We start from the raw sequence: 24965 nt of genomic DNA, 5'->3' as shown, positions 1-24965 counted from the left end.
CCGTCCTTTTTCGTCATTTGTTAGCGAATCGACTTAAAGCCCGATCGTCACATTGGCCGCTCTTCTCTCTGAAACGGTTGTGCTTATCGTCTGCAAAGCTATGTCGCGTGTTGCCGTAGGCGGAAACAGGAAAAGCACCATAGTAGAACACAGATGAAGCTTCTAAGTTGATGTAATAGCCAGTAAGAAGTAGTCCAATTCAAGATTTAGGTATCGATTATTGACTTTTTTGCTGGCTTTCGTGCCTTGGACATGAGCTAGGACTTTAAGATTCTGCTTAAAAGGAAGACTAGCAGCCCAGTTGCACGGGAGAATGTGAAAAGTGTTCATATGTAGTAAAAACCTGAGAAATCCGTCCGTTTTCGTCATTTGTTATCGAATCGACTTAAAGCCAGATCGTCACATTGGCCGCTCTTCTCTCTGAAACGGTTGTACTTATCGTCTGCAAAACTATGTCGCGTGCTGCGGTATGCGGAGACACTAAAAGCACCATAGTAGAACACAGATGAAGCTTCTAAGTTGATGTAATACCCAGTAAGAAGTAGTACAATTCAAGTTTTAGGTATCGATTATTGTCTTTTTAGCTGGCTTCGGTACCGTGGACACGAGCTAGGGCCTTAAGATTCTGCATGAAAGGAGGACTAGCAGCCGAGTTGCACGTCAGAATGTGAAAAGTGTTCATATGTAGTAAAAACCTGAGAAATCCGTTCGTTTTCGTCATTTGTTATCGAATCTACTTAAAGCCAGATGGTCACATTGGCCGCTCTTCTCTCTGAAACGTTTGTACATATCGTCTGCAAAGCTATGTCACGTGCTGCGGTATGTGGAGACACTAAAATCACCATAGTAGAACACAGATGAAGCATCTAAGTTGATGTAATAGCCAGTAAGAAGTAGCACAATTCAAGTTTTAGGAATCGATTATTGCCTTTTTATCTGGCTTCGGTACCATGGACACGAGCTAGGACCTTAAGATTCTGCATGAAAGGAGGACTAGCAGCCGAGTTGCACGTCAGAATGTGAAAAGTGTTCATATGTAGTAAAAACCTGAGAAATCCGTTCGTTTTCGTCATTTGTTATCGAATCTACTAAAAGCCAGATGGTCACATTGGCCGCTCTTCTCTCTGAAACGTTTGTACATATCGTCTGCAAAGCTATGTCACGTGCTGCGGTATGTGGAGACACTAAAATCACCATAGTAGAACACAGATGAAGCATCTAAGTTGATGTAATAGCCAGTAAGAAGTAGTACAATTCAAGTTTTAGGTATCGATTATTGACTTTTTAGCTGGCTTTGGTGCCTTGGACATGAGCTAGGACTTTACGATTCTGCATAATAGGAGGACTAGCAGCCGAGTTGCACGGGAGAATGTGAAAAGTGTTCATATGTAGCAAAAACCTGAGAAATCCGTCCGTTTTCGTCATTTGTTATCGAATCGACTTAAAGCCAGATCGTCACATTGGCCGCTCTTCTCTCTGTAACGGTTGTACTTATCGTCTGCAAAGCTATGTCGCGTACTGCGATATGCTGAGACACTAAGAGCACCATAGTAGAACACAGATCAAGCTTCTAAGTTGATGTAATAGCCAGTAAGAAGTAGTACAATTCAAGTTTTAGGTATTGAATATTGATCTTTTAGCTGGCTTTGGTGCGTTGGACATGTGCTAGGACATTAAGATTCTGCATGAAAGGAGGACTAGCAGCCGAGTTGCACGGGAGAATGTGAAAAGTGTTCATATGTAGTAAAAACCTGAGAAATCCGTCCGTTTTCGTCATTTGTTATCGAATCGACTTAAAGCCAGATCGTCACATTGGCCACTCTTCTCTCTGAAACGGTTGTACTTATCGTCTGCAAAGCTATGTCGCGTGTTGCCGTAGGCGGAAACAGGAAAAGCACCATAATAGAACACAGATGAAGCTTCTAAGTTGATGTAATACCCAGTAAGAAGAAGTCCAATTCAAGTTTTAGGTATCGATTATTGACTTTTTAGCTGGCTTTGGTGCCTTGGACATGAGCTAGGACTTTAAGATTCTGCATAATAGGAGGACTAGCAGCCGCGTTGTACGGGAGATTGTGAAAAGTGTTCATATGTAGTAATAACCTGAGAAATCCGTCCTTTTTCGTCATTTGTTATCGAATCGACTTAAAGCCAGATCGTCACATTGGCAGCTCTTCTCTCTGAAATGGTTGTACTTATCGTCTGCAAAACTATGTCGCGAGCTGCGGTATTCGGAGAAACTAAAAGCACCATAGTAGAACACAGATGAAGCTTCTAAGTTGACGTAATAGCCAGGAAGAAGTAGTACAATTCAAGTTTTAGGTGTCAGTTATTGACTTTTTAGCTGGCTTTGGTGCCTTGGACAAAATTTAGGACCTTAACATTCTGTATGAAAGGAGGACTAGCAGCCGATTTGCATGGGAGAATGTGAAAAGTGTTCATATGTAGTAAAAACCTCAGAAATCCGTCCGTTTTCGTCATTTGTTATCGAATCGACTTAAAGCCAGATCGTCACATTGGCCGCTCTTCTCTCTGAAACGGTTGTACTTATCGTCTGCAAAGCTATGTCACGTGCTGCGGTATGCGGAGACACTAAAATCACCACAGTAGAACACAGATGAAGCTTCTAAGTTGATGTAATATCCAGTAAGAAGTAGTACAATTCAAGTTTTAGGTATCGATTATTGACTTTTTAGCTGGCTTTGGTGCATTGGACATGAGCTAGGACCTTAAGATTCTTCATGAAAGGAGGACTAGCAGCCGAGTTGCACGGGAGAATGTGAAAAGTGTTCATATGTAGTAAAAACCTGAGAAATCCATCCGTTTTCGTCGTTTGTTATCGAATCGACTTAAAGCCAGATCGTCACATTGGCCGCTCTTCTCTCTGAAACAGTTGTACTTATCGTCTGCAAAGCTATGTCGCGTGTTGCCGTAGGCGGAAACAGGAAAAGCACCATAATAGAACACAGATGAAGCTTCTAAGTTGATGTTATACCCAGTAAGAAGTAGTCCAATTCAAGTTTTAGTTATCGATTATTGAATTTTTAGCTGGCTTTGGTGCCTTGGACATGAGCTAGGACTTTACGATTCTGCATAATAGGAGGACTAGCAGCCGAGTTGCACGGGAGAATGTGAAAAGTGTTCATATTTAGCAAAAACCTGAGAAATCCGTCCGTTTTCGTCATTTGTTATCGAATCGACTTAAAGCCAGATCGTCACATTGGCCGCTCTTCTCTCTGTAACGGTTGTACTTATCGTCTGCAAAGCTATGTCGCGTACTGCGGTATACTGAGACACTAAAAGCACCATAGTAGAACACAGATCAAGCTTCTAAGTTGATGTAATAGCCAGTAAGAAGTAGTACAATTCAAGTTTTAGGTATTGAATATTGATCTTTTAGTTGGCTTTGGTGCCTTGGACATGAGCTAGGACTTTAAGATTCTGCATAATAGGAGGACTAGCAGCCGCGTTGTACGGGAGATTGTGAAAAGTGTTCATATGTAGTAATAACCTGAGAAATCCGTCCTTTTTCGTCATTTGTTATCGAATCGCCTTAAAGCCAGATCGTCACATTGGCAGCCCTTCTCTCTGAAATGGTTGTACTTATCGTCTGCAAAACTATGTCGCGTGCTGCGGTATGCGGAGACACTAAAATCACCATAGCAGAACACAGATGAAGCTTCTAAGTTGATGCAATAGCCAGTAAGAAGTAGAACAATTCAAGTTTTAGGTATCGATTATTGTCTTTTTAGCTGGCTTCGGTACCTTGGACACGAGCTAGGACCTTAAGATTCTGCATGAAAGGAGGACTAGCACCCGAGTTGCGCGGGAGAATGTGAAATGTGTTCATATGTAGTAAAAACCTGAGTAATCCGTCCGTTTTCGTCATTTGTTTTCGAATCGACTTAAGACAGATCGTCACATTGGCCGCTCTTCTCTCTGAAACGGTTGTACTTATCGTCTGCAAAACTATGTCGCGTGCTGCGGCATGCTGAGACACTAAAAGCACCATAGTAGAACACAGATCAAGCTTCTAAGTTGATGTAATAGCCAGTAAGAAGTAGTACAATTCGAGTTTTAGGTATTGAATATGGACCTTTTAGCTGGCTTTGGTGCCTTGGACATGAGCTAGGACCTTAAGATTCTGCATGAAAGGAGGACTAGCAGCCGAGTTGCACTAGAGAATGTGAAAAGTGTTCATATGTAGTAATAAACTTAGAAATCCGTCCTTTTTCGTCATTTGTTAGCGAATCGACTTAAAGCCAGATCGTCACATTGGCCGCTCTTCTCTCTGAAACGGTTGTGCTTATCGTCTGCAAAGCTATGTCGCGTGTTGCCGTAGGCGGAAACAGGTAAAGCACCATAGTAGAACACAGATGAAGCTTCTAAGTTGATGTAATTGCCAGTAAGAAGTAGTCCAATTCAAGATTTAGGTATCGATTATTGACTTTTTTGCTGGCTTTCGTGCCTTGGACATGAGCTAGGACTTTAAGATTCTGCTTAAAAGGAAGACTAGCAGCCCAGTTGCACGGGAGAATGTGAAAAGTGTTCATATGTAGTAAAAACCTGAGAAATCCGTCCGTTTTCGTCATTTGTTATCGAATCGACTTAAAGCCAGATCGTCACATTGGCCGCTCTTCTCTCTGAAACGGTTGTACTTATCGTCTGCAAAACTATGTCGCGTGCTGCGGTATGCGGAGACACTAAAAGCACCATAGTAGAACACAGATGAAGCTTCTAAGTTGATGTAATACCCAGTAAGAAGTAGTACAATTCAAGTTTAAGGTATCGATTATTGACTTATTAGCTGGCTTTGGACACTTGGACATGAGCTAGGACCTTAAGATTCTGCATGAAAGGAGGACTAGCAGCCGAGTTGCACGGGAGAATGTGAAAAGTGTTCATATGTAGTAAAAACCTGAGAAATCCGTCCGTTTTCGTCATTTGTTATCGAATCGACTTAAAGCCAGATCGTCACATTGGCCGCTCTTCTCTCTGAAACGGTTGTACTTATCGTCTGCAAAGCTATGTCGCGTGCTGCGGTATGCGGAGACACTAAAATCACCATAGTAGAACACAGATGAAGCTTCTAAGTTGATGCAATAGCCAGTAAGAAGTAGAACAATTTAAGTTTTAGGTATCGATTATTGTCTTTTTAGCTGGCTTCGGTACCGTGGACACGAGCTAGGACCTGAAGATTCTGCATGAAAGGAGGACTAGCAGCCGAGTTGCACGTCAGAATGTGAAAAGTGTTCATATGTAGTAAAAACCTGAGAAATCCGTTCGTTTTCGTCATTTGTTATCGAATCTACTTAAAGCCAGATGGTCACATTGGCCGCTCTTCTCTCTGAAACGTTTGTACATATCGTCTGCAAAGCTATGTCACGTGCTGCGGTATGTGGAGACACTAAAATCACCATAGTAGAACACAGATGAAGCATCTAAGTTGATGTAATAGCCAGTAAGAAGTAGCACAATTCAAGTTTTAGGAATCGATTATTGTCTTTTTATCTGGCTTCGGTACCGTGGACACGAGCTAGGACCTTAAGAGTCTGCATGAAAGGAGGACTAGCAGCCGAGTTGCACGTCAGAATGTGAAAAGTGTTCATATGTAGTAAAAACCTGAGAAATCCGTTCGTTTTCGTCATTTGTTATCGAATCTACTAAAAGCCAGATGGTCACATTGGCCGCTCTTCTCTCTGAAACGTTTGTACATATCGTCTGCAAAGCTATGTCACGTGCTGCGGTATGTGGAGACACTAAAATCACCATAGTAGAACACAGATGAAGCATCTAAGTTGATGTAATAGCCAGTAAGAAGTAGTACAATTCAAGTTTTAGGAATCGATTATTGACTTTTTAGCTGGCTTTGGTGCCTTGGACATGAGCTTGGACTTTAAGATTCTGCATGAAAGGAGGACTAGCAGCCGAGTTGCGCGGGAGAATGTGAAATGTGTTCATATGTAGTAAAAACCTGAGTAATCCGTCCGTTTTCGTCATTTGTTATCGAATCGACTTAAAGACAGATCGTCACATTGGCCGCTCTTCACTCTGAAACGGTTGTACTTATCGTCTGAAAAGCTATGTCGCGTGCTGCGGCATGCTGAGACACTGAAAGCACCATAGTAGAACACAGATCAAGCTTCTAAGTTGATGTAATAGCCAGTAAGAAGTAGTACAATTCAAGTTTTAGGTATTGAATATGGACCTTTTAGCTGGCTTTGGTGCCTTGGACATGAGCTAGGACCTTAAGATTCTGCATGAAAGGAGGACTAGCAGCCGAGTTGCACGGGAGAATGTGAAAAGTGTTCATATGTAGTAATAAACTTAGAAATCCGTCCTTTTTCGTCATTTGTTAGCGAATCGATTTAAAGCCAGATCGTCACATTTGCCGCTCTTCTCTCTGAAACGGTTGTGCTTATCGTCTGCAAAGCTATGTCGCGTGTTGCCGTAGGCGGAAACAGGAAAAGCACCATAGTAGAACACAGATGAAGCTTCTAAGTTGATGTTATACCCAGTAAGAAGTAGTCCAATTCAAGATTTAGGTATCGATTATTGACTTTTTTGCTGGCTTTCGTGCCTTGGACATGAGCTAGGACTTTAAGATTCTGCTTAAAAGGAAGACTAGCAGCCCAGTTGCACGGGAGAATGTGAAAAGTGTTCATATGTAGTAAAAACCTCAGAAATCCGTCCGTTTTCGTCATTTGTTATCGAATCGACTTAAAGCCAGATCGTCACATTGGCCGCTCTTCTCTCTGAAACGGTTGTACTTACCGCCTGCAAAGCTATGTCACGTGCTGCGGTATGCGGAGACACTAAAATCACCACAGTAGAACACAGATGAAGCTTCTAAGTTGATGTAATATCCAGTAAGAAGTAGTACAATTCAAGTTTTAGGTATCGATTATTGACTTTTTAGCTGCCTTTGGTGCATTGGACATGAGCTAGGACCTTAAGATTCTTCATGAAAGGAGGACTAGCAGCCGAGTTGCACGGGAGAATGTGAAAAGTGTTCATATGTAGTAAAAACCTGAGAAATCCGTCCGTTTTCGTCGTTTGTTATCGAATCGACTTAAAGCCAGATCGTCACATTGGCCGCTCTTCTCTCTGAAACAGTTGTACTTATCGTCTGCAAAGCTATGTCGCGTGTTGCCGTAGGCGGAAACAGGAAAAGCACCATAATAGAACACAGATGAAGCTTCTAAGTTGATGTAATACCCATTAAGAAGAAGTCCAATTCAAGTTTTAGGTATCGATTATTGACTTTATAGCTGGCTTTGGTGCCTTGGACATGAGCTAGGACTTTACGATTCTGCATAATAGGAGGACTAGCAGCCGAGATGCACGGGAGAATGTGAAAAGTGTTCATATTTAGCAAAAACCTGAGAAATCCGTCCGTTTTCGTCATTTGTTATCGAATCGACTTAAAGCCAGATCGTCACATTGGCCGCTCTTCTCTCTGTAACGGTTGTACTTATCGTCTGCAAAGCTATGTCGCGTACTGCGGTATGCTGAGACACTAAAAGCACCATAGTAGAACACAGATCAAGCTTCTAAGTTGATGTAATAGCCAGTAAGAAGTAGTACAATTCAAGTTTTAGGTATTGAATATTGATCTTTTAGCTGGCTTTGGTGCGTTGGACATGTGCTAGGACATTAAGATTCTGCATGAAAGGAGGACTAGCAGCCGAGTAGCACGGGAGAATGTGAAAAGTGTTCATATGTAGTAAAAACCTGAGAAATCCGTCCGTTTTCGTCATTTGTTATCGAATCGACTTAAAGCCAGATCGTCACATTGGCCGCTCTTCTCTCTGAAACGGTTGTACTTATCGTCTGCAAAGCTATGTCGCGTGTTGCCGTAGGCGGAAACAGGAAAAGCACCATAATAGAACACAGATGAAGCTTCTAAGTTGATGTAATACCCATTAAGAAGAAGTCCAATTCAAGTTTTAGGTATCGATTATTGACTTTATAGCTGGCTTTGGTGCCTTGGACATGAGCTAGGACTTTAAGATTCTGCATAGTAGGAGGACTAGCAGCCGCGTTGTACGGGAGATTGTGAAAAGTGTTCATACGTAGTAATAACCTGAGAAATCCGTCCTTTTTCGTCATTTGTTATCGAATCGACTTAAAGCCAGATCGTCACATTGGCAGCTCTTCTCTCTGAAATGGTTGTACTTATCGTCTGCAAAACTATGTCGCGTGCTGCGGTATGCGGAGACACTAAAATCACCATAGTAGAACACAGATGAAGCTTCTAAGTTGATGCAATAGCCAGTAAGAAGTAGAACAATTCAAGTTTTAGGTATCGATTATTGTCTTTTTAGCTGGCTTCGGTACCTTGGACACGAGCTAGGACCTTAAGATTCTGCATGAAAGGAGGACTAGCAGCCGAGTTGCGCGGGAGAATGTGAAATGTGTTCATATGTAGTAAAAACCTGAGTAATCCGTCCGTTTTCGTCATTTGTTTTCGAATCGACTTAAAGACAGATCGTCACATTGGCCGCTCTTCTCTCTGAAACGGTTGTACTTATCGTCTGCAAAACTATGTCGCGTGCTGCGGCATGCTGAAACACTAAAAGCACCATAGTAGAACACAGATCAAGCTTCTAAGTTGATGTAATAGCCAGTAAGAAGTAGTACAATTCGAGTTTTAGGTATTGAATATGGACCTTTTAGCTGGCTTTGGTGCCTTGGACATGAGCTAGGACCTTAAGATTCTGCATGAAAGGAGGACTAGCAGCCGAGTTGCACTAGAGAATGTGAAAAGTGTTCATATGTAGTAATAAACTTAGAAATCCGTCCTTTTTCGTCATTTGTTAGCGAATCGACTTAAAGCCCGATCGTCACATTGGCCGCTCTTCTCTCTGAAACGGTTGTGCTTATCGTCTGCAAAGCTATGTCGCGTGTTGCCGTAGGCGGAAACAGGAAAAGCACCATAGTAGAACACAGATGAAGCTTCTAAGTTGATGTAATAGCCAGTAAGAAGTAGTCCAATTCAAGATTTAGGTATCGATTATTGACTTTTTTGCTGGCTTTCGTGCCTTGGACATGAGCTAGGACTTTAAGATTCTGCTTAAAAGGAAGACTAGCAGCCCAGTTGCACGGGAGAATGTGAAAAGTGTTCATATGTAGTAAAAACCTGAGAAATCCGTCCGTTTTCGTCATTTGTTATCGAATCGACTTAAAGCCAGATCGTCACATTGGCCGCTCTTCTCTCTGAAACGGTTGTACTTATCGTCTGCAAAACTATGTCGCGTGCTGCGGTATGCGGAGACACTAAAAGCACCATAGTAGAACACAGATGAAGCTTCTAAGTTGATGTAATACCCAGTAAGAAGTAGTACAATTCAAGTTTTAGGTATCGATTATTGTCTTTTTAGCTGGCTTCGGTACCGTGGACACGAGCTAGGGCCTTAAGATTCTGCATGAAAGGAGGACTAGCAGCCGAGTTGCACGTCAGAATGTGAAAAGTGTTCATATGTAGTAAAAACCTGAGAAATCCGTTCGTTTTCGTCATTTGTTATCGAATCTACTTAAAGCCAGATGGTCACATTGGCCGCTCTTCTCTCTGAAACGTTTGTACATATCGTCTGCAAAGCTATGTCACGTGCTGCGGTATGTGGAGACACTAAAATCACCATAGTAGAACACAGATGAAGCATCTAAGTTGATGTAATAGCCAGTAAGAAGTAGCACAATTCAAGTTTTAGGAATCGATTATTGCCTTTTTATCTGGCTTCGGTACCATGGACACGAGCTAGGACCTTAAGATTCTGCATGAAAGGAGGACTAGCAGCCGAGTTGCACGTCAGAATGTGAAAAGTGTTCATATGTAGTAAAAACCTGAGAAATCCGTTCGTTTTCGTCATTTGTTATCGAATCTACTAAAAGCCAGATGGTCACATTGGCCGCTCTTCTCTCTGAAACGTTTGTACATATCGTCTGCAAAGCTATGTCACGTGCTGCGGTATGTGGAGACACTAAAATCACCATAGTAGAACACAGATGAAGCATCTAAGTTGATGTAATAGCCAGTAAGAAGTAGTACAATTCAAGTTTTAGGTATCGATTATTGACTTTTTAGCTGGCTTTGGTGCCTTGGACATGAGCTAGGACTTTACGATTCTGCATAATAGGAGGACTAGCAGCCGAGTTGCACGGGAGAATGTGAAAAGTGTTCATATGTAGCAAAAACCTGAGAAATCCGTCCGTTTTCGTCATTTGTTATCGAATCGACTTAAAGCCAGATCGTCACATTGGCCGCTCTTCTCTCTGTAACGGTTGTACTTATCGTCTGCAAAGCTATGTCGCGTACTGCGATATGCTGAGACACTAAGAGCACCATAGTAGAACACAGATCAAGCTTCTAAGTTGATGTAATAGCCAGTAAGAAGTAGTACAATTCAAGTTTTAGGTATTGAATATTGATCTTTTAGCTGGCTTTGGTGCGTTGGACATGTGCTAGGACATTAAGATTCTGCATGAAAGGAGGACTAGCAGCCGAGTTGCACGGGAGAATGTGAAAAGTGTTCATATGTAGTAAAAACCTGAGAAATCCGTCCGTTTTCGTCATTTGTTATCGAATCGACTTAAAGCCAGATCGTCACATTGGCCACTCTTCTCTCTGAAACGGTTGTACTTATCGTCTGCAAAGCTATGTCGCGTGTTGCCGTAGGCGGAAACAGGAAAAGCACCATAATAGAACACAGATGAAGCTTCTAAGTTGATGTAATACCCAGTAAGAAGAAGTCCAATTCAAGTTTTAGGTATCGATTATTGACTTTTTAGCTGGCTTTGGTGCCTTGGACATGAGCTAGGACTTTAAGATTCTGCATAATAGGAGGACTAGCAGCCGCGTTGTACGGGAGATTGTGAAAAGTGTTCATATGTAGTAATAACCTGAGAAATCCGTCCTTTTTCGTCATTTGTTATCGAATCGACTTAAAGCCAGATCGTCACATTGGCAGCTCTTCTCTCTGAAATGGTTGTACTTATCGTCTGCAAAACTATGTCGCGAGCTGCGGTATTCGGAGAAACTAAAAGCACCATAGTAGAACACAGATGAAGCTTCTAAGTTGACGTAATAGCCAGGAAGAAGTAGTACAATTCAAGTTTTAGGTGTCAGTTATTGACTTTTTAGCTGGCTTTGGTGCCTTGGACAAAATTTAGGACCTTAACATTCTGTATGAAAGGAGGACTAGCAGCCGATTTGCATGGGAGAATGTGAAAAGTGTTCATATGTAGTAAAAACCTCAGAAATCCGTCCGTTTTCGTCATTTGTTATCGAATCGACTTAAAGCCAGATCGTCACATTGGCCGCTCTTCTCTCTGAAACGGTTGTACTTATCGTCTGCAAAGCTATGTCACGTGCTGCGGTATGCGGAGACACTAAAATCACCACAGTAGAACACAGATGAAGCTTCTAAGTTGATGTAATATCCAGTAAGAAGTAGTACAATTCAAGTTTTAGGTATCGATTATTGACTTTTTAGCTGGCTTTGGTGCATTGGACATGAGCTAGGACCTTAAGATTCTTCATGAAAGGAGGACTAGCAGCCGAGTTGCACGGGAGAATGTGAAAAGTGTTCATATGTAGTAAAAACCTGAGAAATCCATCCGTTTTCGTCGTTTGTTATCGAATCGACTTAAAGCCAGATCGTCACATTGGCCGCTCTTCTCTCTGAAACAGTTGTACTTATCGTCTGCAAAGCTATGTCGCGTGTTGCCGTAGGCGGAAACAGGAAAAGCACCATAATAGAACACAGATGAAGCTTCTAAGTTGATGTTATACCCAGTAAGAAGTAGTCCAATTCAAGTTTTAGTTATCGATTATTGAATTTTTAGCTGGCTTTGGTGCCTTGGACATGAGCTAGGACTTTACGATTCTGCATAATAGGAGGACTAGCAGCCGAGTTGCACGGGAGAATGTGAAAAGTGTTCATATTTAGCAAAAACCTGAGAAATCCGTCCGTTTTCGTCATTTGTTATCGAATCGACTTAAAGCCAGATCGTCACATTGGCCGCTCTTCTCTCTGTAACGGTTGTACTTATCGTCTGCAAAGCTATGTCGCGTACTGCGGTATACTGAGACACTAAAAGCACCATAGTAGAACACAGATCAAGCTTCTAAGTTGATGTAATAGCCAGTAAGAAGTAGTACAATTCAAGTTTTAGGTATTGAATATTGATCTTTTAGTTGGCTTTGGTGCCTTGGACATGAGCTAGGACTTTAAGATTCTGCATAATAGGAGGACTAGCAGCCGCGTTGTACGGGAGATTGTGAAAAGTGTTCATATGTAGTAATAACCTGAGAAATCCGTCCTTTTTCGTCATTTGTTATCGAATCGCCTTAAAGCCAGATCGTCACATTGGCAGCCCTTCTCTCTGAAATGGTTGTACTTATCGTCTGCAAAACTATGTCGCGTGCTGCGGTATGCGGAGACACTAAAATCACCATAGCAGAACACAGATGAAGCTTCTAAGTTGATGCAATAGCCAGTAAGAAGTAGAACAATTCAAGTTTTAGGTATCGATTATTGTCTTTTTAGCTGGCTTCGGTACCTTGGACACGAGCTAGGACCTTAAGATTCTGCATGAAAGGAGGACTAGCACCCGAGTTGCGCGGGAGAATGTGAAATGTGTTCATATGTAGTAAAAACCTGAGTAATCCGTCCGTTTTCGTCATTTGTTTTCGAATCGACTTAAGACAGATCGTCACATTGGCCGCTCTTCTCTCTGAAACGGTTGTACTTATCGTCTGCAAAACTATGTCGCGTGCTGCGGCATGCTGAGACACTAAAAGCACCATAGTAGAACACAGATCAAGCTTCTAAGTTGATGTAATAGCCAGTAAGAAGTAGTACAATTCGAGTTTTAGGTATTGAATATGGACCTTTTAGCTGGCTTTGGTGCCTTGGACATGAGCTAGGACCTTAAGATTCTGCATGAAAGGAGGACTAGCAGCCGAGTTGCACTAGAGAATGTGAAAAGTGTTCATATGTAGTAATAAACTTAGAAATCCGTCCTTTTTCGTCATTTGTTAGCGAATCGACTTAAAGCCAGATCGTCACATTGGCCGCTCTTCTCTCTGAAACGGTTGTGCTTATCGTCTGCAAAGCTATGTCGCGTGTTGCCGTAGGCGGAAACAGGTAAAGCACCATAGTAGAACACAGATGAAGCTTCTAAGTTGATGTAATTGCCAGTAAGAAGTAGTCCAATTCAAGATTTAGGTATCGATTATTGACTTTTTTGCTGGCTTTCGTGCCTTGGACATGAGCTAGGACTTTAAGATTCTGCTTAAAAGGAAGACTAGCAGCCCAGTTGCACGGGAGAATGTGAAAAGTGTTCATATGTAGTAAAAACCTGAGAAATCCGTCCGTTTTCGTCATTTGTTATCGAATCGACTTAAAGCCAGATCGTCACATTGGCCGCTCTTCTCTCTGAAACGGTTGTACTTATCGTCTGCAAAACTATGTCGCGTGCTGCGGTATGCGGAGACACTAAAAGCACCATAGTAGAACACAGATGAAGCTTCTAAGTTGATGTAATACCCAGTAAGAAGTAGTACAATTCAAGTTTAAGGTATCGATTATTGACTTATTAGCTGGCTTTGGACACTTGGACATGAGCTAGGACCTTAAGATTCTGCATGAAAGGAGGACTAGCAGCCGAGTTGCACGGGAGAATGTGAAAAGTGTTCATATGTAGTAAAAACCTGAGAAATCCGTCCGTTTTCGTCATTTGTTATCGAATCGACTTAAAGCCAGATCGTCACATTGGCCGCTCTTCTCTCTGAAACGGTTGTACTTATCGTCTGCAAAGCTATGTCGCGTGCTGCGGTATGCGGAGACACTAAAATCACCATAGTAGAACACAGATGAAGCTTCTAAGTTGATGCAATAGCCAGTAAGAAGTAGAACAATTTAAGTTTTAGGTATCGATTATTGTCTTTTTAGCTGGCTTCGGTACCGTGGACACGAGCTAGGACCTGAAGATTCTGCATGAAAGGAGGACTAGCAGCCGAGTTGCACGTCAGAATGTGAAAAGTGTTCATATGTAGTAAAAACCTGAGAAATCCGTTCGTTTTCGTCATTTGTTATCGAATCTACTTAAAGCCAGATGGTCACATTGGCCGCTCTTCTCTCTGAAACGTTTGTACATATCGTCTGCAAAGCTATGTCACGTGCTGCGGTATGTGGAGACACTAAAATCACCATAGTAGAACACAGATGAAGCATCTAAGTTGATGTAATAGCCAGTAAGAAGTAGCACAATTCAAGTTTTAGGAATCGATTATTGTCTTTTTATCTGGCTTCGGTACCGTGGACACGAGCTAGGACCTTAAGAGTCTGCATGAAAGGAGGACTAGCAGCCGAGTTGCACGTCAGAATGTGAAAAGTGTTCATATGTAGTAAAAACCTGAGAAATCCGTTCGTTTTCGTCATTTGTTATCGAATCTACTAAAAGCCAGATGGTCACATTGGCCGCTCTTCTCTCTGAAACGTTTGTACATATCGTCTGCAAAGCTATGTCACGTGCTGCGGTATGTGGAGACACTAAAATCACCATAGTAGAACACAGATGAAGCATCTAAGTTGATGTAATAGCCAGTAAGAAGTAGTACAATTCAAGTTTTAGGAATCGATTATTGACTTTTTAGCTGGCTTTGGTGCCTTGGACATGAGCTTGGACTTTAAGATTCTGCATGAAAGGAGGACTAGCAGCCGAGTTGCGCGGGAGAATGTGAAATGTGTTCATATGTAGTAAAAACCTGAGTAATCCGTCCGTTTTCGTCATTTGTTATCGAATCGACTTAAAGACAGATCGTCACATTGGCCGCTCTTCACTCTGAAACGGTTGTACTTATCGTCTGAAAAGCTATGTCGCGTGCTGCGGCATGCTGAGACACTGAAAGCACCATAGTAGAACACAGATCAAGCTTCTAAGTTGATGTAATAGCCAGTAAGAAGTAGTACAATTCAAGTTTTAGGTATTGAATATGGACCTTTTAGCTGGCTTTGGTGCCTTGGACATGAGCTAGGACCTTAAGATTCTGCATGAAAGGAGGACTAGCAGCCGAGTTGCACGGGAGAATGTGAAAAGTGTTCATATGTAGTAATAAACTTAGAAATCCGTGTTTTTTCGTCATTTGTTAGCGAATCGACTTAAAGCCAGATCGTCACATTGGCCGCTCTTCTCTCTGAAACGGTTGTACTTATCGTCTGCAAAGCTATGTCGCGTGTTGCCGTAGGCGGAAACAGGAAAAGCACCATAGTAGAACACAGATGAAGCTTCTAAGTTGATGTAATAGCCAGTAAGAAGTAGCCCAATTCAAGATTTAGGTATCGATTATTGACTTTTTTGCTGGCTTTCGTGCCTTAGACATGAGCTAGGACTTTAAGATTCTGCTTAAAAGGAAGACTAGCAGCCCAGTTGCACGGGAGAATGTGAAAAGTGTTCATATGTAGTAAAAACCTGAGAAATCCGTCCGTTTTCGTCATTTGTTATCGAATCGACTTAAAGCCAGATCGTCACATTGGCCGCTCTTCTCTCTGAAACGGTTGTACTTATCGTCTGCAAAACTATGTCGCGTGCTGCGGTATGCGGAGACTCTAAAAGCACCATAGTAGAACACAGATGAAGCATCTAAGTTGATGTAATACCCAGTAAGAAGTAGTACAATTCAAGTTTAAGGTATCGATTATTGACTTTTTAGCTCGCTTTGGACACTTGGACATGAGCTAGGACCTTAACATTCTTCATGAAAGGAGGACTAGCAGCCGAGTTGCACGGGAGAATGTGAAAAGTGTTCATATGTAGTAAAAACCTCAGAAATCCGTCCGTTTTCGTCATTTGTTATCGAATCGACTTAAAGCCAGATCGTCACATTGGCCGCTCTTCTCTCTGAAACGGTTGTACTTATCGTCTGCAAAGCTATGTCACGTGCTGCGGTATGCGGAGACACTAAAATCACCATAGTAGAACACAGATGAAGCTGCTAAGTTGATGTAATATCCAGTAAGAAGTAGTACAATTCAAGTTTTAGGTATCGATTATTGACTTTTTAGCTGGCTTTGGTGCATTGGACATGAGCTAGGACCTTAACATTCTTCATGAAAGGAGGACTAGCAGCCGAGTTGCACGGGAGAATGTGAAAAGTGTTCATATGTAGTAAAAACCTGAGAAATCCGTCCGTTTTCGTCATTTGTTATCGAATCGACTTAAAGCCAGATCGTCACATTGGCCGCTCTTCTCTCTGAAACAGTTGTACTTATCGTCTGCAAAGCTATGTCGCGTGTTGCCGTAGGCGGAAACAGGAAAAGCACCATAATAGAACACAGATGAAGCTTCTAAGTTGATGTTATACCCAGTAAGAAGTTGTCCAATTCAAGTTTTAGGTATCGATTATTGACTTTTTAGCTGGCTTTGGTGCCTTGGACATGAGCTAGGACTTTAAGATTCTGCATAATAGGAGGACTAGCAGCCGAGTTGCACGGGAGAATGTGAAAAGTGTTCATATGTAGCAAAAACCTGAGAAATCCGTCCGTTTTCGTCATTTGTTATCGAATCGACTTAAAGCCAGATCGTCACATTGGCCGCTCTTCTCTCTGTAACGGTTGTACTTATCGTCTGCAAAGCTATGTCGCGTACTGCGGTATGCTGAGACACTAAGAGCACCATAGTAGAACACAGATCAAGCTCCTAAGTTGATGTAATAGCCAGTAAGAAGTAGTACAATTCAAGTTTTAGGTATTGAATATTGATCTTTTAGCTGGCTTTGGTGCGTTGGACATGTGCTAGGACATTAAGATTCTGCATTAAAGGAGGACTAGCAGCCGAGTTGCACGGGAGAATGTGAAAAGTGTTCATATGTAGTAAAAACCTGAGAAATCCGTCCGTTTTCGTCATTTGTTATCGAATCGACTTAAAGCCAGATCGTCACATTGGCCACTCTTCTCTCTGAAACGGTTGTACTTATCGTCTGCAAAGCTATGTCGCGTGTTGCCGTAGGCGGAAACAGGAAAAGCACCATAATAGAACACAGATGAAGCTTCTAAGTTGATGTAATACCCAGTAAGAAGAAGTCCAATTCAAGTTTTAGGTATCGTTTATTGACTTTTTAGCTGGCTTTGGTGCCTTGGACATGAGCTAGGACTTTAAGATTCTGCATAATAGGAGGACTAGCAGCCGCGTTGTACGGGAGATTGTGAAAAGTGTTCATATGTAGTAATAACCTGAGAAATCCGTCCTTTTTCGTCATTTGTTATCGAATCGACTTAAAGCCAGATCGTCACATTGGCAGCTCTTCTCTCTGAAATGGTTGTACTTATCGTCTGCAAAACTATGTCGCGTGCTGCGGTATTTGGAGAAACTAAAAGCACTGTAGTGGAACACAGATGAAGCTTCTAAGTTGATGCAATAGCCAGTAAGAAGTAGAACAATTCAAGTTTTAGGTATCGATTATTGCCTTTTTAGCTGGCTTCGGTACCTTGGACATGAGCTAGGACCTTAAGATTCTGCATGAAAGGAGGACTAGCAGCCGAGTTGAACGGGAGAATTTGAAAAGTGTTCATATGTAGTAAAAACCTGAGAAATCCGTCCGTTTTCGTCATTTGTTATCGAATCGACTTAAATCCAGATCGTCACATTGGCCGCTCTTCTCTCTGAAACGGTTGTACTTATCGTCTGCAAAGCTATGTCGCGTGTTGCCGTAGGCGGAAACAGGAAAAGCACCATAGTAGAACACAGATGAAGCTTCTAAGTTGATGTAATAGCCAGTAAGTAGTAGTCCAATTCAAGATTTAGGAATCGATTATTGACTTTTTAGCTGGCTTTCGTGCCTTGGACATGAGCTAGGACTTTAAGATTCTGCATAAAAGGAGGACTAGCAGCCCAGTTGCACGGGAGAATGTGAAAAGTGTTCATATGTAGTAAAAACCTGAGAAATCCGTCCGTTTTCGTCATTTGTTATCGAATCGACTTAAAGCCAGATCGTCACATTGGCCGCTCTTCTCTCTGAAACGGTTGTACTTATCGTCTGCAAAGCTAGGTCGCGTGCTGCGGTATGCTGAGACACTAAAAGCACCATAGTAGAACACAGATCAAGCTTCTAAGTTGATGTAATAGCCAGTAAGAAGTAGTACAATTACAATCTTAGGTACTGAATATTGAATTTTTAGCTGGCTTTGGTGCCTTGGACATGAGCTAGGACCTTAATATTCTGCAAGAAAGGAGGACTGGCAGCCGAGTTGCACGGGAGAATGTGAAAAGTGTTCAAATGTAGTAAAAACCTGAGAAATACGTCCGTTTTCGTCATTTGCTATCGAATCGACTTAATGTCAGATGGTCACATTGGCCGCTCTTTTCTCTGAAACGGTTACATTTAACGTGTGCAAAGCAATGTCGCGTGCTGCGGAATGCGGAGACACTAAAAGCACCATAGTAGACCACAGAAGAAGCTTCTATGTTGATGTAATAGCCAGTTACCAGCAGTACCATTCAAGTTTAGTTATCGATTTTAGACATTTTAGCCGGCTTTGGTGCTTTGGACATGTGCTAGGACCTTAAGATTTTGCAAGAAGTAAGGACCAGCAGCCACGTTGCACGGGAGAATGTGAAAAGTGTTCATATGTAGTAAAAACATAGGAATCCGTCCGTTTTCGTCATTTGCTGTCGAATCGACTTAATGTCAGATCGTCACATTGGCCGCTCTTCTCTCTGAAACGGTTACATTTGTCGTGTGGAAAGTTATGTCGCGTGCTGCGATATGCGGAAACACTAAAAGCACCATAGTAGAACACAGATGAAGCTTCTAAATTGATGGAATAGCCAGTATGAAGCAGTAAAATAATAGTTTTAGCTATCGATTATAAACTTCTTAGCCGGCTTTGGTGCCTTGGACTGAGCTAGGCCCTTAAGAATTTCTATGAAGGATGGACTAGCAGCCACGTTGTACGGGAGAATGTGAAATGTGTTCATATGTACTAAAAACCTAGGAAATCCGCCCGTTTTTGTTCCTTTGCTATCGAATCGTCTTAATGTCATATCGTCACATTGGCCTCTCTTCTCTCTGAAACGGTTACATTTAACGTGTGAAAAGCTATGTCGCGTGCTGCGGAACGCGGAGACTTAATGTCAGATCGTCACATTGGCCGCTCTTCTCTTTGAAGCGGCTACTTTTATGGTGTGCAAAGCTATGTCGCGTGCTGCGATATGCGGAGACACTAAAAGCCCCAACAGTAGAACACAGAGGAAGCTTCTAAGTTGATGTAATAGCCAGTAGGCTGCAGTACAATTCAAGTTTATATATCGATTTTTGACTTTTTAGCCGGCTTTGGTGCCTTGGACTGAGCAAGGACCTTAAGAATTTGCATGAAGGGTGGACTAGCAGCCACGTTGCACGAGAGAATGTGAAAAGTGTTCATATGTAGTAAAAACCTAAGAAATCCGCCCGTTTTCGTCAATTGCTATCGAATCGACTTAATGTCAGATCGTCACACAGGCCGCTCTTCTCTCTGAAACGGTTACATTTATCGTATTCAAAGCTATGTCGCGTGCTGCGGAATGCGGAGACACTACAAGCACAATAGTAGAACACAGAAGAAGCTTCTATGTTGACGTAATAGCCAGTAAGAAGCAGTAAAATAATTGTTTTAGCTATCGATTATTGACTTTTTAGTCGGCTTTGGTGCCTTAAACATGAGCTGGGAAATTAAGAATTTATATTATGGGAGGACTAGCAGGCACGTTGCACGGGAGAATGTGAAAAGTGTTCATATGTAGTAAAAACCTAAGAAATTCGTCCGTTTTCGTCATTTGCTATCGAATCGACTTAATGTAATCCGTCACATTGGCCGCTCTTCTCCCTGAACCGGTCACATTTATCGTGTGCAAAGCTATGTCGCGTGCTGCGATATGCGGGGACACTAAAAGCTCCGTAGTAGAACAAAGAAGAAGTTTCTAAGTTGATGTAATAGCCAGTAAGAAGCAGTACAATTCAAGTTTATTTATCGATTTTTGACTTTTTAACGGGCTTTGGTGCCTTGGACTGAGCAAGGACCTTAAGATTTTGCATGAAGGGTGGACTAGCAGCCACGTTGCACGGGAGAATGTGAAAAGTGTTCATAAGTAGTAAAAACCAAAGAAATACGCCCGTTTTCGTCATTTGGTATCGATTCGACTTTATATCAGATCGTCATTTTGGCCGCTCTTCTCTCTGAAACGGTTACATTTATCGTGTGCAAAGCTATGTTGCCTGCTGCGATATGCGGAGACACTAAAAGCACCATAGTAGAACACAGAAAAAGCTTCTTAGCTGATGTAATAGCCAGTAAGAAGCAGTAGAACTAAAATTTAGTTATCGATTTTTGAATTTTTAGCCGGCTTTGGTGCCTTGGAGTGAGCTAGGACCTTAAGATTTTGCATGAGTGGAGGACTAGCAGCCACCTTGCATGGGAGAATGTGAAAAGTGTTCATATGTAGTAAAAACCTAAGAAGTCCGCCCGTTTTCGTCAATTGCTATCGAATCGACTTAATGTCAGATCGTCACACTGGCCGCTCTTCTCTCTGAAACGGTTACATTTATCGTATTCAAAGCTATGTCGCGTGCTGCGGAATGCGGAGACACTACAAGCACAATAGTAGAACACAGAAGAAGCTTCTAAGTTGACGTAATAGCCAGTAGGATGCCGTAAAATAATTCTTTTAGCTATCGATTATTGACTTTTTAGTCTGCTTTGGTGCATTGGACATGAGCTAGGAAATTAAGAATTAGTATGATGGGTTGGACTAGCAGCCACGTTGCACGGGAGAATGTGAAAAGTGTTCATATGTAGTAAAAACCTAAGAATTCCGTCCGTTTTCGTCATTTGCTATCGATGCGACTTTATATCAGGTCGTCACATTGGCCGCACTTCTCTCTGAAACGGATACATTTATCGTGTGCAAATAAATGTGGCGTGCTGCGGAATGCGCAGACACTAAAAGTAATATAGTAGAACACAGAAGTAGCTTCTAAGTTGATGTAAAAAACACTAAGAGGCATAACAATTCAAGTTTTAGTTATCGATTTTTGACTTTTTAGACGGCTTTGGTGCCTTGGACTGAGCTAGGACCTTAAGAATTTGTATGAAGTTAGGACTAGCAGCCACGTTGCACGGGAGAATGTGAAATGTGTTCATATGTACGAAAAACCTAAGAAATCTGCCCGTTTTCGTCATTTGCTATCGATTCGACTTAATGTCAGATCGTCACATTGGCCGCTCTTCTCTCTGAAACGGTTACATTTATTGTGTGCAAAGCTATGTTGCGTGCTGCGATATGCGGAGAAACTAAAAGCACCATAGTAGAACACAGAAAAAGCTTCTAAGTTGATGTAATAGCCAGTAAGAAGCAGTACAATTCAAATTTATTTATCGATTTTTGACTTTTTAGCGGGCTTTGGTGCCTTGGACTGAGCTAGGTTCTTAAGATTTTTCATGAAAGGTGGACTAGCAGCCACGTTGAAAGGGAGAATGTGAAAAGTGTTCATATGTAGTAAAATCCTGAGAAATTCGCAAGTTTTCGTCATTTGCTATCGAATCGATTTAATGTCTGATCGACACATTAGCCGCTCTTTTCTCTGAAACGGTTACATTTAACGTGTGCAAAGCAATGTCGCGTGCTGCGGAATGCGGAGACACTAAAAGTACCATAGTAGACCACAGAAGAAGCTTCTATGTTGATGTAATAGCCAGTTACCAGCAGTACCATTCAAGTTTAGTTATCGATTTTAGACATTTTAGCCGGCTTTGGTGCTTTGGACATGTGCTAGGACCTTAAGATTTTGCAAGAAGTAAGGACCAGCAGCCACGTTGCACGGGAGAATGTGAAAAGTGTTCATATGTAGTAAAAACATAGGAATCCGTCCGTTTTCGTCATTTGCTGTCGAATCGACTTAATGTCAGACCGTCACACTGGCCGCTCTTCTCTCTGAAACGGTTACATTTATCGTGTTCAAAGCAATGTCGCGTGCTGCGGAATGCGGAGACACTACAAGCACCATAGTCGAACACAGAAGAAGCTTCTAAGTTGACGTAATAGCCAGTAAGAAGCCGTAAAACAATTCTTTTAGCTATCGATTATTGACTTTTTAGTCGGCTTTGGTGCATTGGACATGAACTAGGAGATTAACAATTTGTATGATGGGTTGGACTGGCAGCCACGTTGCACGGGAGAATGTTAAAAGTGTTCATATGTAGTAAAAACCTAAGAATTCCGTCCGTTTTCGTCATTTGCTATCGATGCGACTTTATATCAGGTCGTCACATTGGCCGCTCTTCTCTCTGAAACGGTTACATTTATCGTGTGCGAAGCTATGTTGCGTGCTGCGAAATTCAGAGATACTACAAGCACCATACTAGAACACAGTAGGAGCTTCTAAGTTGATGTAATAACCAGTAAGAAGCAGTTCAATACAAGTTTTAGTTATCGATTGTTGACATTATAGGCGGCTTTGTTGCCTTGGACATGAGCTAGAACCTTACGATCTTGCATGAATGGAGGACTAGCGGCCACCTTGCACGGATGAATGTGAAAAGTGTTCATATGTAGCAAAAACCTGAGAAATTCCTCCGTTTTCGTCATTTGCTATCGAATTGACTTAATGTCAGATCGTCACGTTGGCCGCTCTTATCTCTGAAACGCTTACATTTATCGTGTGCAAAGCTATGTTGCGTGCTGCGATATGCGGAGACACTAAATTCACCATAGTAGAACACAGAAGAAGCTTGTAAGTTAATGTAATAGCCAGTAAGAAGCAGAACAATTCAAGTTTAGTTATCGATATTTGACTTTTTACCCGGCTTTGGTGCCTTGGTCCGAGCTAGGACCTTAATATTTTGCATGACGGGAGGACTTAGCCACATTGCACGGGAGAATGTGAAAAGTGTTCATATGTAGTAAAAACCTAAGAGATCCGCCCGTATTCGTCATTTGCAATCGAATCGACATAATGTCAGATCATCACATTGGCCGCTCTTCCCTCTGAAACGGTGACATTTATCGTGTGCAAAGCTATGTTGCGTGCTGCGGAATGCGGAGACACCAAAAGCCCCATAGTAGAACACAGAAGAGAAAGTTGATGTAATAGCCAGTAAGGAGCAGTACAATTGAAGTTTTAGTGATCGATTTTTAAATTTTTAGCCGGCTTTTGTGCCTTGGCCATGAGCTAGGACCTTAATATTTTGCATGAATGGAGGACTAACAGTCACGATGCACGGGAGAATGTGAAAAGTGATCGAAAGTAGTAAAAACCTAAGAAATCCGCTCGTTTTCGTCATTTGCTATCGAATCGACTTAATGTCAGATCGTCACACTGGCCGCTCTTCTCTCTGAAACGGTTACATTTATCGTGTGCAAAAAGCTATGTCGCGTGCTGCAGAATGCGGAGACACTAGAAGCACCATAGTAGAACACAGAAGGAGCTTCTAAGGTGATGTTATAACCAGTAACAAGCAGTACAATTCAAGATTTAGTTATCGATTTTTGACTTTTTAGCCGGCTTTGGTGCCTTGGACATGAGCTAGGACCAAAAGATATTGCATGAAGGTAGGACTTGCACCCACGTTGCGCGGGGGAATGTGAAAAGTGTTCATATGTAGAAACAACCTAATAAATCTGCCCGTTTTCGTCATTTGCTATCGAATCGACTTAATGTCAGATGGTCACATTGGCCGCTCTTTTCTCTGAAACGGTTACATTTAACGTGTGCAAAGCCATGTCGCGTGCTGCGGAATGCGGAGACACTAAAAGCACCATAGTAGACCACAGAAGAAGCTTCTATGTTGATGTAATAGCCAGTTACCAGCAGTAAAATTCAAGTTTAGTTATCGATTATTCACTTTTAGCCGGCTTTGGTGGTTTGGACATGTGCTAGGACCTTAAGATTTTGCAAGAAGTAAAGACCAGCAGCCACGTTGCACGGGAGAATGTGAAAAGTGTTCATATGTAGTAAAAACATAGGAATCCGTCCGTTTTCGTCATTTGCTGTCGAATCGACTTAATGTCAGATCGTCACATTGGCCGCTCTTCTCTCTGAAACGGTTACATTTGTCGTGTGGAAAGTTATGTCGCATGCTGCGATATGCGGAAACACTAAAAGCACCATAGTAGAACACAGAAGGAGCTTCTAAGGTGATGTTATAACCAGTAAGAAGCAGTACAATTCAAGATTTAGTTATCGATTTTTGACTTTTTAGCCGGCTTTGGTGCCTTGGACATGAGCTAGGACCAAAAGATATTGCATGAAGGGAGGACTTGCACCCACGTTTCGCGGGGGAATGTGAAAAGTGTTCATATGTAGAAACAACCTTATAAATCTGCCCGCTTTCGTCATTTGCTATCGAATCGACTTAATGTCATATGGTCACATTGGGCGCTCTTCTCTCTGAAACGGTTACGTTTAACGTGTGCAAAGCTATGTCGCGTGCTGCGGAGTGCGGAGACACTAAAAGCACCACAGTAGACCACAGAAGAAGCTTCTAAATTGATGTAATAGCCTATAAGAAGCAGAACAATTCAAGTTTTAGTAAACGATTTTTTGTTTTTAGCCAGCTTTGGTGCGTTGGACATGCGCTATTACCTTTAGATTTTGCATGAAGGGGGGACTAGCAGCCACGTTGCGCGGGAGAATGTGAAATGTGTTCATATATAGTAAAAACCTAAGATCCGCCCGTTTCCTTCATTTGCTATCCAATCGTCTTAATGTCAAATGCACACATTATCCGTTCTTCTTTCTGAAATCGTTACGTTTATCGTGTGCAAACCAATGTCGCGTGCTGCGGAATGCGGAGACGCTAAAAGCAACATAGTAGAACACAGAAGAAGCTTCTAAGTTGATGTAATAGCCAGTAAGGAGCAGTACAACTCAAGTTTAGCTATCGATTTTTAACATTTTATCCCGCTTTAGTGCACGGGACTGAGCT

The sequence above is a fragment of the Schistocerca gregaria genome, chromosome 9 (assembly GCF_023897955.1).
Source record: "Schistocerca gregaria isolate iqSchGreg1 chromosome 9, iqSchGreg1.2, whole genome shotgun sequence".
Classification (NCBI taxonomy): domain Eukaryota; kingdom Metazoa; phylum Arthropoda; class Insecta; order Orthoptera; family Acrididae; genus Schistocerca; species Schistocerca gregaria.
This window is presented reverse-complemented; position numbering follows the sequence as displayed.